This window comes from Alligator mississippiensis, chromosome 2 (genome assembly GCF_030867095.1).
Source record: "Alligator mississippiensis isolate rAllMis1 chromosome 2, rAllMis1, whole genome shotgun sequence".
Classification (NCBI taxonomy): domain Eukaryota; kingdom Metazoa; phylum Chordata; order Crocodylia; family Alligatoridae; genus Alligator; species Alligator mississippiensis.
This window is the reverse complement of record NC_081825.1, coordinates 122,331,143-122,344,099: the sequence shown is the minus strand read 5'-3', so window position 1 is coordinate 122,344,099 and position 12,957 is coordinate 122,331,143. Positions and strand designations below refer to the sequence as shown.

The window sequence follows — 12,957 nt, the reverse complement described above, 5'->3', positions numbered from 1 at the left end:
TAGGAAGGGCCTTCTGTAGCCTTGTGAATCCCAGGAGAATATCATGACAGGCATTAATTGATTAAATAAATAGGAATCTGGAAAGCTGCCCCATAGTCTCACAAGGGATTGTATTATAGTTACAATGTCATCATCATCAGCTTGTTATACTACATATCTCTGCCCTTTTTCTGTTGCTCAGACTTACAGAATGAAGGACAAGACCAAAAGAAAATTTATGCTTTCTAAAATGTACTGTATATCATTCAGGAATCCCTGAACCTTTCCTTGAGGGTTCAGACTCTAGCAGAGCAGTAATGTGGATCTGCTATGGCTGTGTGCGAGTTTGCTCACTTGGACAAGGAGACAAAATCCCGAATATAACCATAATGTGGTCCTATTGGTTCCTATGACCCAATAATAGCATTTTGAAAGGTACCGTTCAAAATAGGTTTTTCCACCAGATTCCAAAGAGGCATTGCAACATAAGTAATACTTGTTTTGTGCAATGTTAATGTTCTCTTTCTGTACACAATGATTTTACCACTAACAATCAAGAATGTGATTGTAATGTTATTCCCTGTATCTAAACAAATGTGTTTGTTTCTTTGGGGGTTTTTTTCCTTGTTGAAACAGAAAGTTATTTTGAGAAGGTGTAATACTGTTAAGAACTGTACTTCTCTACTGTGCATCATAGTAAATTAAGTCATTCCCAGTCACCTGTACCCTTTATATCACAAATAATAAATAATGGATCACAAACTTTGTAAATTTGAGATTGCCTAACACCAAAAGCAAAATAATCAGTCACTAACAACCTGATTAGCCCAATCACCCAAAATATCTGCAGCAGGAACTAGAGGAAAATATGGTTCATTTATTCTTTTATGAATTGGTGAACCTTTACAGCATTAAAGGAATGAGTCTTTCAAAGCAAAATAATAAAATCCATTTCTTGTCACTTTGGTGAGATTTATACATAGGAGTAGATGATTTTTTTAGTAGCACTGTCAGCATGCTTTAAGAGATCAATGCCAATGAAATATTTTGTTTACAATTTAACCTCTATTTCCACTAGAATTTGAGACTTTTAATACCGATAATAGTTACGTCTAAATCTATTGATTCAATGCTAAGTTAAATGGCAAACAAAAGCAATTGTTTTATTCTGTCAAAACAGTCTCAAAAGGGAGCCAGATTCTTTATTAAAACAGGAAGTGTTTTACTGGAATGAAAAGAAAGTTTCATTTAAAGAATAGTCTTCAACAAGAACAGAGAAGGACCTTCAACAAGGTAGATTTATTTGGTACTATATAACAGTAATAAAACTGAAATAGTATATTGAATATTTTTGTCATGGTATGAAGACCGAAGGCCCAAGATCTTTTTATTCTGAACAGACAAACATATACAATATATGAAAAAACATATTTAAGATGTATATATTTTATTCAGAACACAGTCCTTTCTTTTTTTTTTATATTGAGCTCAGTGTCAGCTTTCTGCTTCAGAACATAACTAATTTAGTTGTCCCATGATTATCTCATGAAGCTGATAGTAAGTTCTTCTTCTTCATATATATATGAAGAGTATACACACACAAATACACTGTTAGTTAATAATAGAGCAATTGTATCCTGTATACAGCACACACAAGATACAATTAAGTATACATAACTTCAGCATTTATGAGGACAAAAAAATATGTGTTATATATCAAGGGAAAGATTGCTTGAAACAAAGGGCACAAAAAGCAAGTTAATTCGTATAAAGAAAAAATGCCACTGAGCTCATTACAGAAGATAAGAAGGACTTCCCTTTCCATATAAAATTAAAATCCCAGAAAACCATTACACCAGTTACTAATTACATTAATTCCACTTTCACAAACAATGATTTTGTAATCATTAGGTCTTTTTCCATTGACTTTAATAGGACAAGACTAGGCGTTTGGAATAATATCTGTTGGGCTCCGGAAGTGGCAAGAGATGCACAGGTGAAAGCCCATCATTCCCCCATACCCCAAAGCCCCCCAGCAATCCCCAGCAGCCGTAGAGGACCCCCGTCTGACCCCCAGCACAGCCAGAGGTAAGTGGGGCCCATGGTGGAGGGGGCTAGCACAGCTGTGGGGAGGAAGATAAAGAGCTGAGGAGGGTCTCACTCCACCCCAGCTCCTACTTCTCACAGCCCCCCAAGGAGCTGCGTGACCAGAGCCGTGTGAACAGGACACATAAACAGGCATGCTTATCTGCCCGGTGTGTGAGTTAGCACAGGAGTCAGCATGGGATGTTGAGCAGGAGGGCCCGAAGCTCCAGGCACTGAGCCATAGCCAAGGGTCTGCACAGTAGTAACCAAACTACTACAAGAACCATGGTGGGTGGGACACATCACACCCTGTGGCTCCCCCCTGCACCTGGACTCCCCTGCTCTGACACCACTGGGGTCTCCACCCAAATGGAGCCCATAGTTACAGACTATAACCAGGTAGAGCCTGCAGTCCCTGCCCCCACCCGGGCAGGATCCTTGGCCCTGGCCTCCACTCAGACATAGCCCCTGGCTCCATGTGGAGGCTGCCTAGCAAGACTGCAGGCAGCTGGGTTTGGGGGCACCAATACCTCTCCTTGTGGGATGTGCTCAATGGTGTAGGCCCTGGAGTGCCAGATTAGAGAACTCCAGGCAATAGTCCAGTGGTTGCGCTCCATTAGAGACGTGGAGTAGGAGCTGGACTCCTATTTTCAGGCTCTCCACCCAATGGCTCATGACACAGTGGCAGAACCAAGAGAAAGCAGACTGTTGGGAAGGGATGGCCTCCATCTCATCTGGAAAGGGAAGAAGCTCTTCTTGGCCAGAATTGCTGACCTTCTTGACAGGGCTTTAAACTGAGATTTCTGGGGGACGGGAGGTCTACTAACAGTTCTAGCCCAGATCATGTCAGCCACACTACCAGTAAGTTGGGCAGCCGTAGGGAACCCACTCTGGTGACAGCCAAAGGAAAGGTCCCACTTAACCCCTCAGGGAAGCATTGGGCTTCTCATGTCAGACTTAACTGCCTGTACACAAACACCAGGAGCTTGGGAAATAAGCATGAGGATCTGGCCCTACTCCTATGTGATAATGACTATGACCTTTGTAGGAATTATGGAGACCTGGTGGGACTCCACCTATGTTTGGTTGGTGGCAGTAGAGGGTTACAATTTGTATAAGAGAGACCAAGTGGGGAAGAGGAGAGGGGGTGTTGCTCTCTACGTCAAGGATCAGCTCACCTCCCTACATATTGAGTTTCCAAACCAGGAAGGGCATCTTGAGACCCTCTGGGTCAAGATATGAGGAGAACATGGGGAGGGTGAATTACTTGTAGGAGTCTACTATAGACCTCCCCACCAAGAGGAAGACGTAGATCAGGAATTCAATAGGGAACTGGGCAAAGCTGTGCTCTCCCGATGCTTGATCATCATGGGGGGCTTCAACTTCCCTGACATTTCTTGGCATGAGCACACAGCCATGTCTGACAAGTCACATAGCTTTCTCACATGTATCAATGATCTCTAGCTAACCCAGGAGGTCTATGGGCCGACTAGGGGAGAGGATTTCCTTGATCTGGTCCTGGCTAAAGGGGAGGACCTGGTGAGGGATAGGTGGATCAAGGGGAAGCTTGGTAACAGCTACCGTGAATTGGTCACTTTTTTAGTTCACCAAGGAGCAAGCAAACCCCTCAGTAAAACAGAAGTCCTAAACTTTGGGAAGGCTGACTTCACCTCTACAAACTTCAAGAGTTGGTCAGTCAGGCAATTAGAGGCTATACCTCCCTCCCCCCACCAGCTCGAAAAGAAGTACATGAGGAATGGTCATCGCTCAAAAACATAATCCTTGAAGCACATACCATCTCACAAGAAATGCAGTTAAGGAGCAAGGAAGCCCCTCCAGCTGAATAAGGAACTCTTGGACCTCATTAAGCTCAAAAGAGTAGCCTACACCAGCTGGAAAACAGGAAGCATTACCAAAGAGGATTACTATGCACTTACCCTCACCTGTAGAGAGCAGTTGAGAAAAGCCAAGGAGCAAACCAAACTTAGGCTAGCTATGGGCATCAAGGATAACAAAAAGTCCTTCTTCAGATATGTGGGAAGTCAGAAAAACCACAAGGATAACATTGGGCCCCTGAGAGATCCAATGGGGCAACTCACATCCAATGCCCAAGAAAGGGCCAATCTCCCAAATGACTTTTTTGCATCAGTTTTTCATCCTCTCAGGAGGATCACACTGCCAGGACTGGTACAAAACAATCCAGGAGTGGGCAATGGGCCCAAGATTGATGTGGATTAGGTGAGGGAACACCTTGAGATACTGGACATTCACAAGTCTGCGGGCCCAGACAGAATGCACCCGAGAGTCTTGAAAGAGCTGGCAGACATCATTACATCCTCCTTGGCAGAGATATTTGAAAAATCGGGGTGCTCAGGCAAGGTCCTGGATGACTGGAACAGAGCCAATTTGGTCCCTATCTATAAGAAAGGGAGGAGGCATGACTTGGGGGACTATAAACCAATCAGTCTGATGTCCATCCCTGGAAAAATCCTGGAGAAAGTTGTCCAGGTATCCATCAATGCCAGACCAATGGAAGGCAAGCTTCTGAATGCTGGCCAACATGGCTTTGTGATTGGCAGGTCTTGCCTAACCAATCTCGTCTCTTTCTATGACCAGGTAACATGTGCCCTGGACAAGGGAGATGATGTGGACATCTTATATCTGGACTTCAAGAAGGCCTTTGACCTAGTTCCCCATGGTGCCCTCATGGATAAGCTGGGGAACTGTAGCCTTGATCAGCATATGGCTCGATGGCTAGGCAACTGGCTATGGGGTTGATCCCAAACAGTACTAGTTGAAGGGAGCAAATCAATGTAGTGCAGGGTTACCAGTGGAGTCCCTCAGGGCTTGGTACATGGGCCCAATATCTGATTCAGGAATCAGATGTGAACTGGACAAGTTCATGGACAATACCAAATTATGGGGCAGGGTGGTCACACCACAAGACAGGCTGGGGATACAGGCCAATTTGTACACAATCTCAAGGTAGGGCAACCAAAACCAGATGGCTTTGAATGCAGAGAAGTGCAAGGTGCTGCACCTTGGTAGGAAGAACCCCCAGCATACTTACAGGCTCAGCAGTGCTATTCTCACTAGCACCATGACCGAAAGGGACTCAGGGTGGGTCTTAATTAAAAGATGAATATGAGCCACCATGGGATGCTATGGCTGGGAAGGCTAACCAAACTCTGACATACATCCACTGATGCATCTTAAGCAAAACCAGGAAAGTCATCCTCCCACTTTACTCAGCCCTGGTGAGACCACAGCTGGAGAACATTCAGTATTGGGCCCCGCACTTCAGGAGAGATGTACAGAAGTTTGAGAGAGTCCAGAGGAGAGCCACTCATATGATCCAAGGCCTGGAGGGAAGGCCATATGAGGAAGGCTGTTTTAGACTAAACATAAGAAAAAAGTTCTTTATGGTATATGTGTCCAGGGTCTGGAACAAACTCCCCCCAGAGGTGGTGCAAGCACCTACTCTGGACTCCTTCAAAAACAGCTGGATTTATTTCTTGCTGGGGTCACTTGATCCCAGCCGACTTCAAGCCTATGGCGGCAGGGCTGCACCCAATGATCTTGTAGCAAAACCCCCAGTTTTTCTTTTTTTTATTTTAAAATGCATTCCCTCCCCTTCCCCAACCATTTCTGACTTTTTGTCTCCCTCCCTATTCCCTATAGATAAGTATAAGTGAGCTCAGACTTAGGATAAGCTTTAACATTTTTATTTTGGTAGCAAGTTTTTGGTTTTGGATATCCACTGTTTTATATTGTATTATTATTAGGTTTGTATAGATTCTTATTGTTATATATTGTATTATTATCATTTTCATATTGATTTTTATTGTTTCATATGGATATTGTATGGTTTAGGCCTGTGTTTGTAAGTGAACCAAAGTCATGTTAATTTTCCATTTTATATGTCAAGCCTCCATCTACTGTCATCTGCCTGGGCATCCCATGTTGCAACTGTATGAGTCACATACCCCTCCCATGTAAATTGGTTCCCAGATGAATGAGAATGATTAGGAATGAATGAAATACAATGGTAGCAGGCCTCTACTGAATGGCCTGTAATGACTGGGCCATCACCTCACATTGATTCATCCAGAAACCACGGACCTCACCCAGGAACAGAAACAGAAACAAGATCAGCATTTGAAAGACAAAAGACCCTGTAGAACCAGCAACTCTACTATTGTACCCTACCATTACAGACACTCAAAACTGCACATCCCTGCATGGAGCACACATGCTCAGTACACCAGGGGCTGACCCTTGCCTGGGCATTCCTCCTGTCACTAGGGTCACACAAGGTCTGCCCCTATAAAAAGGGGCAGTGAAGACAGACCCAGTAGGAATGCGCTCTCCATCTGGACCAGCACCATGCCACACCACCTATCCACCCAGAGGCATTGCCGGTGAACCCCCTCTGGACAACACCTACTGGACAAGGACCCCTTTCCAGCCTGGATAGGTAGATATTACCTGCACACCTCCTCCTACAATTTGGACTCTCTCTGTCTGTCTGTCTCTCTCCTCCTGGACTCCAGTGGACTTCAGCCCCTGCACCAAGCCTCTCTAACCCCTGCCACCACTGCGTGTGTGTGGGGGTGGGGGGGGTGCAAGGGAACCAATAATATGTTGTGTCACCATCTCGCCTGTTCAGTAAAACCAGTGTCATTTGCAACCCGGAGTTGGGTCATGTTTTACTGAATCTCAGTCCCTTCCCTATCCTAAATTCCAGCCTCATTCTTTCTCTCTCTCTCTCTCAGCTCCAAGTCTCCACCCTTTCTGCTAGTTTCCTGATCTCCTCCCAATTCCATCTCCCCTTTTCTGCCACCTCTCAGCCTCCCCTGCTCCTACTGCCTTTCCTCTGTGACTTTCTGCTGCCTTTCTCTGCTTTCCTGCTGCCCTGCCACCTACTGCTTTTCCTGTGATTTTCTGCAGTCTCTCTCTCTGTTTTCAGGCTTCCCCTGCACCTTCTGTAATCCTCCTCCTCCCCCACCCCCTCACAGCTTCCCAGATCCTCTTAGCTGTCCTGCAGTTTTATCCTGAAGCTGGAGCCTTTCTCCAGCTCCCAGCACCTATTGCCACTCCCTGCAACTTCTCTAGCTGTCCCAGAGCCATCCTCTGGCTCCCCACACCCAGAGCCCCTCTTTAACACCCACACTTTCCCTTAATCCCATTTTCCCCTCACCTACCTTTTCAGCTCCCCTGTAGCTCTGGCTCCAGTCCCAGCCTCTGTGCCGGCATCGCTCCCCTGTCCTGCAGGCTTTGGGCACTGTGTTTGAATCAATTAAGATCAATTAACCTAAAGTTACCACCAAGCCTCCATTCTTCAGCCCAGGCCCCTCTAATCTACCGGTTCTAACCCCTGTCCCGGTAACTTTCACTCCCTAGACTTCTACTTTCTTACCTTAACCTTTCCCCAGGTATCCCAAGTACACCAAGCACATACATAAATACACATCACAACACCCAACTTAGGAACTCACCTGTGTGTATGTGTAGGTGGGTGGTATGTATGTGAATTACAGAATACACATATATAGATATTGTTGTGTGTGTGTGGTATTTGAATTAGTAATCCATGTATGTGTATTGGATGTGCAGGTGTTGGTAACTGATTCTGTATAAACTTGGTGTGTGTAGCGTGTATGAGCTTAAACTGGTGGTAGGTGTGCATGAACCTAGACTGGTTATTTTGAACGTGTGTGTATCTGAGTTGCTAGTGTGCATGTGTATACACCTAACTGATTTATGTGTTTGTATATGTGCAATTGTGTCACACCTTCCTGTCTAACAGCCCAATATTGAGATCCTGAGAGTTGGCCTGACCCCACAGGGCAACAATCTCATGAAGTCCTTTCCAGCCCCTAACGTCTATGAAATCTATGAAAGTTGCATACAGGGTAGTCAATGTAAAGAAATAGCCAACTTCTATAGACATGTCAAACAAGTTCCAGAATCAGATATCAAAATACAATTAATACAACAGGACAAGTTAATCTGAAACCAAAAGGATTTTGCAAATTGGACAGATGGTACATTTATATGGATGGCCATCCTTATGTCACATGCACTATACCGGAAATGGAATTGGCCTTTAGATGTTAATAGACCCAGATGTGTTACACATTTGTGCTTGTAAAAGGTGTGTTATATTTTTTCAATGGTTAGTCTCTGTTGTAAATAATAGATATCAATGCTGTACATGAAGCCTCTTTCCTAAAGATAATTCTTACAGGAAATTAAGTTTGTGGGAAGTGGAGAGGGAGAAGGAAGCTAGAGCATCCCACCAATAAAAACAATCTGACCCCAGATATAAGCCAGCGAAAGAAGCCATGAAGGAGTTTTCTTTTGTATGAGTGTAAAAGTTATGTTCAAAAGCCCCATGAGTGTGTTATTTTCAGGTATTGGTAGTAGAACTATTATCACAATAAGTTGTATTGGGCCCAGCTCCAGAATGTGATCCATGGGTTAAAACCCATTGTGCCCCCATAAGCCAGGGACCCTAGAGACCCGGCAGCCCCTGGCAGGGACCCCGACCTGACCCCCAGCATAGAGCTGGGAGGTAAGTGGGGCCCACGATGGGCAGGCATTAGGTAGGTGCAAGAGGCAGCTGAGTAGAGCTGAGGAGGGTTACACCCCTCCCACCTCAGCTTTCACTTAGCCCAGCCCCCCAGGGAGCCACATGACCAGAGCTGCACAAACAGAGGACACAAACAGGTGCTCTCTGAGCCTCAGCACATGAGTTAGCATGGAAGTTCACATAGGAGAGCAAGCAGGAGAGGCACATGGCTCTAGGTGGTAAGCCTAAATTAGAAGGGTTGGCACAGTGGTAGCCCAGACTACTACCTGTGTGATGGTAGTGATGTGCCACACCCAAAAGTTCCCTCCTTCCATGGCTGGAGTCCCCCCCACCCCCCAGTACCACTGAGGCCTCTACGCAGATGGAGCCCATGGCTTCAGCCTCCACCCATACAGAGCCTCTGGCTCTCGGCTGTTGGGGGTTGCCTTTTACAAATACAGGCACCCGGGTTCAGGAGAAATGACACCTCCCCTTGTGGGGTGTGCTGTGCATCAGAGTCCCTAGAGTGCAAGATAGGGGAGCTTCAGGCTGCGGTGCAGAGGTTTCATGCCATCAGAGATAGCAAAAATAAGATTGACAGCTACTGCCAGTCTCTTCACCTGAGGAATGAAGATGGAAGAACAAAGAAGGCTAGCAGAGCAAGGGTGGACAAGAGGACCCCTGTGAAATCAAGCCTGGGCTTGCTTGGACAAAGGTGATCACCCCCCTGGAACTCCACAACAGGGAATTGTTTGCTGACGGGTCATCACCACCCCAGATTGAGTTCCAGGGGGTGGTGACCCATCAGCAAAATTATTGGATTCATAAATAAGTAAAAATTTTACTGCATAATTAACACATTTATGAACCTCACATTTTGGAAGAACAAGTTCTTTCCACTTTTGAGGAAAGATGTACTGAAGATTCCTGACCAGTTAAATTGTGATTTTTAAAGCAAAACCCTGAATAGTAGATCAGGCAGAGCCAGGCCACCCTCTAAAAAGGACCAGGCAAGCTCATGCCATATGCTGCTGCTGATCCTGGTATAGTTTGTATGATGACCCAATGACAGTGCCTTTACCCCATTGCAGCTCAGCAGACCTAGTAGGCACTCTGAATCTCTATTTCATTCAATATGCCTTTTACATGACAGAACAGAATGGAATGGTTCTAAAGGATAATAAGAGTTTTTGTATGTACGTATGTATGTATGTAAGCATTGACTCCAGGCCAACACTATGCCCACCAGCCACTGACATGCTGGTGACCTACGAGAGCTCACTGCACATACAGCACATAGCCAGAGGGACAGCCCCACTGGATCTGTCCCTCATTAACATTCATCAATGAGGCATAGTATGGCTCCAATTTAACAGTACAAATCAATAGTACAGAACAATTTAGAGGAGGAAAAACTGGTACTGGAAGATGGTACAAATTATAGGATTATCCAAATTAGACCCAATCCAAGACACTGGTTAACATCACCACTCTTGATTCCTGACATCATTAATTTCAGCTACAATGCAAAAGAGACATACTGCCTTGAAATATTTAAGACATGAACTCCAGTGTCACTGAGTTAGAGATTTAATTGGTTTCCTTCATAGCTAATAAATATTCTCATCTTTGCCAGATTTGTCTAGGGTGTGATCATTCTTTATTTTCACACCTGTATGCTATATTGATAATTAAAATAGCAATAGAGAGTAGATCAGAAAGGTTTTTATTCTTTTAGGTGATAACAGCTGAGTCATATCTGTTTTCTCATCTAAACACTTCACCCTCAATTACTGCTATGTCAGCATAGGTAGGGGAAAATCTTAAAAAAAAAAAAAAAAAGCTAGTAATAAAAATGCCTGCTAGCAAGAGATAAATGAAAAGATTAAAGATGACATTTTGACTATAGATCCTACCTCGAGCAGAAGAGAGTATTAAGAAATATTTCTCTAAAATTCATTTAATTATAAATAAATACTTAAGTGTTTTATTATAATATGAAAATTAATATTTTAAATGGCAGTGAGTGATGCAGTTTCAACGGCAGGGTTCATATAGATTAATTTGCCCATTAGGATGCTGGTCAGCCAATTTGAGTCCTCCCATGGTTTAAGAAATTTGAATGTGTTTAACACTGGATTTGACTTATTTCAGGAGTTTTGTAAGTCAAGTGAGATTGATGCCCTTATAGCAGCTTCACTGGTTTTTCTTTTTCCTTTATTTAATTAAATAAAGAGGGAGTTAGTGTTAGCTAAATTGCATTTTCTATCTTAGCTCCACAGTCCAGCCATGTAAGTATAAAGCTATCATCGGTGTGTTCTGAGCTCACGATTTTAATCTAGCTAGATAAATTGGACAACCATATATTTTATGACAATCAGTTTTCTGCCTACAGGACTTGTTTGGAAAGGATAATTTAGCCATATGTCTAGGTGTTTCATTAACAAACATCTTAATATGAACATTGATCATGCCGAATATGGCATCTGAACTGTAATAACAATTTGAAAACAGTTTCATTGTGCCCAGAAATGTATTCTCATTTACAGGAGGTATTGAACTTGTTTAGCGCTACAAACAAACAATGCAAGGAGAGATTATGTATTTTAAAGACCCAATCCTCAATCGCTGTAAATCAGCATGGCATCATTGACTTCAAGACAGAGAATCTGGCTTTGAATCTCACTACTCAAACTCAAAGTAACAGTTACTATATCAACTTTCACCACCCTATATAACCCTGTATTCTGTTTACTATGGCAGTTGCTTATACCTCTAAGGAAAGCTGTAGTACACAAGAATCAGATAGTATTCCTTTAAATCATTCACCCTAGGTATAGATGGTCAAAAAGCCCAAGGCTAAATCAATTCAGTCTTTGCAGATTAGTCTAAACTGCACAGATTAAATTAAAACAGAAGTGAACAGACCTTTGATTCAGGAAATGCAGCCACATTCCCGCTGTGGCTCAGGCCAGAAGCCAGGGTGTGCTAGAACACAGCTTTCTGGCTGTGTGTTCACTTCCACTTCCCAGTGCCCTGGAGGTCTCTGGGATTTGCAGTCCAGAATTACAGCATCAGGTTACTCATCATTTCTTCTCCCTGCTTCCAGGTACCTCTGGGACTTGTAGTTCACAGTTGCAACCAGTAGTAAATTTGAATGGGGCTAGGGGTGTTTAACTCACCTTCCTGACTGCAGACCCCAGCGGGCCGGGGGGGTAGTCCCTCCCCTGTAGACAGGGCTGCACCCCCAGCTGGGCTTGCTCCCTGCTTGCGCCCTTGTGCTCCAGCTAGGGAGCAGAGGGGCAGGGCCACTCCTGCTCTCTGAAGTAGACAGCACAGCTCAGTCCAGGGCTGCAAACATGCTGGGGACTGATGTAACTTGAACCAGGAAGGGGTCTAGGACAGAAGTTCCATAAGGTCGTTTGACCCAAGTCAATTAAGTCTGATACTACTTTCAACCAGATTATCTTAAGCCAGTTTCAGCCATTTTGAAACTGGTTTATGAACACTGAGCTTCTGTTCTGTTACAGGTTTAAACCTGTTTCTGATCACTTAAACCAGTTTATGTGTAACTTCTGTCCCTAACCTTATGGACCCTGGAGTGGTTCTCCACGTCTTAGAAGATGCCATAAACAACCCACAGAATCAATATGGATGTAGCCAATTTACATTTCTATTTGAGATTACTTTTCTTCAATTCTTTCTCAGTCTCTTTCTTTGTTTTCTTTTTGCTCATTTTTGTTTCTCACATTCTGTTTGGATAAACATCTCTGAATGGTTGTCTGCACAAGGTTCATTCTGATCACTTCCACAGTTTAAGATCCAAGAGTAAGAATGCCTTTGCTTCAGCTTGTGAATGTTTGGTCCCAACCAATTTTAGTTTCAGTGTCTCTGAGTGTAGTTGCCTTGAAAATGTGCTATTGCAGAAGACCTGATCACTAAGTACCTTGAAATGAAGTAGGAAAAAAATGGGGAATCAATACAGAACACAGTACTCACAAACTGTGATACCAGTGGCTAATCTTAGAAGGCAGGCTGTCATGTGCAGCATAAACTGCATTTTTTGACTATCCTTGACCAATAAAGCAGAGGGAATTATAGAACTCAAGCTGAGAGATATATGATCCATGGCTGTTAGCTGTCACTGTATGATAGGAATATCTATAAACCATATAAATTAACAGATGAATATTATGGAATACTGGTTTTCAGCTTTAAAAAATATATAATGCTGTTTATTAAAATATTTTCATTCTGTCCAAAAGTATAAAAGAGAAAGTTAAAATTAAAATCATTACTTAAAAAAGAATGTTACTGTA

General features: G+C 43.5%; 1 long non-coding RNA gene across 1 annotated transcript in view; it reads right to left on the bottom strand.

The window, feature by feature from the left end:
* The window catches only part of LOC132248356 (uncharacterized), a 52,848-nt gene extending 41,132 nt beyond the window's left edge, over positions 1 to 11,716 (bottom strand). The window contains exons 1-2 of the long non-coding RNA XR_009459535.1: positions 11,567 to 11,716; positions 7,269 to 7,348 (exon numbers count right to left, since the gene is read on the bottom strand). This is a non-coding gene — a long non-coding RNA (uncharacterized LOC132248356). The remainder of the gene's footprint in view (positions 1 to 7,268; positions 7,349 to 11,566) is intronic.
* Positions 11,717 to 12,957: the final 1,241 nt, after the last annotated feature.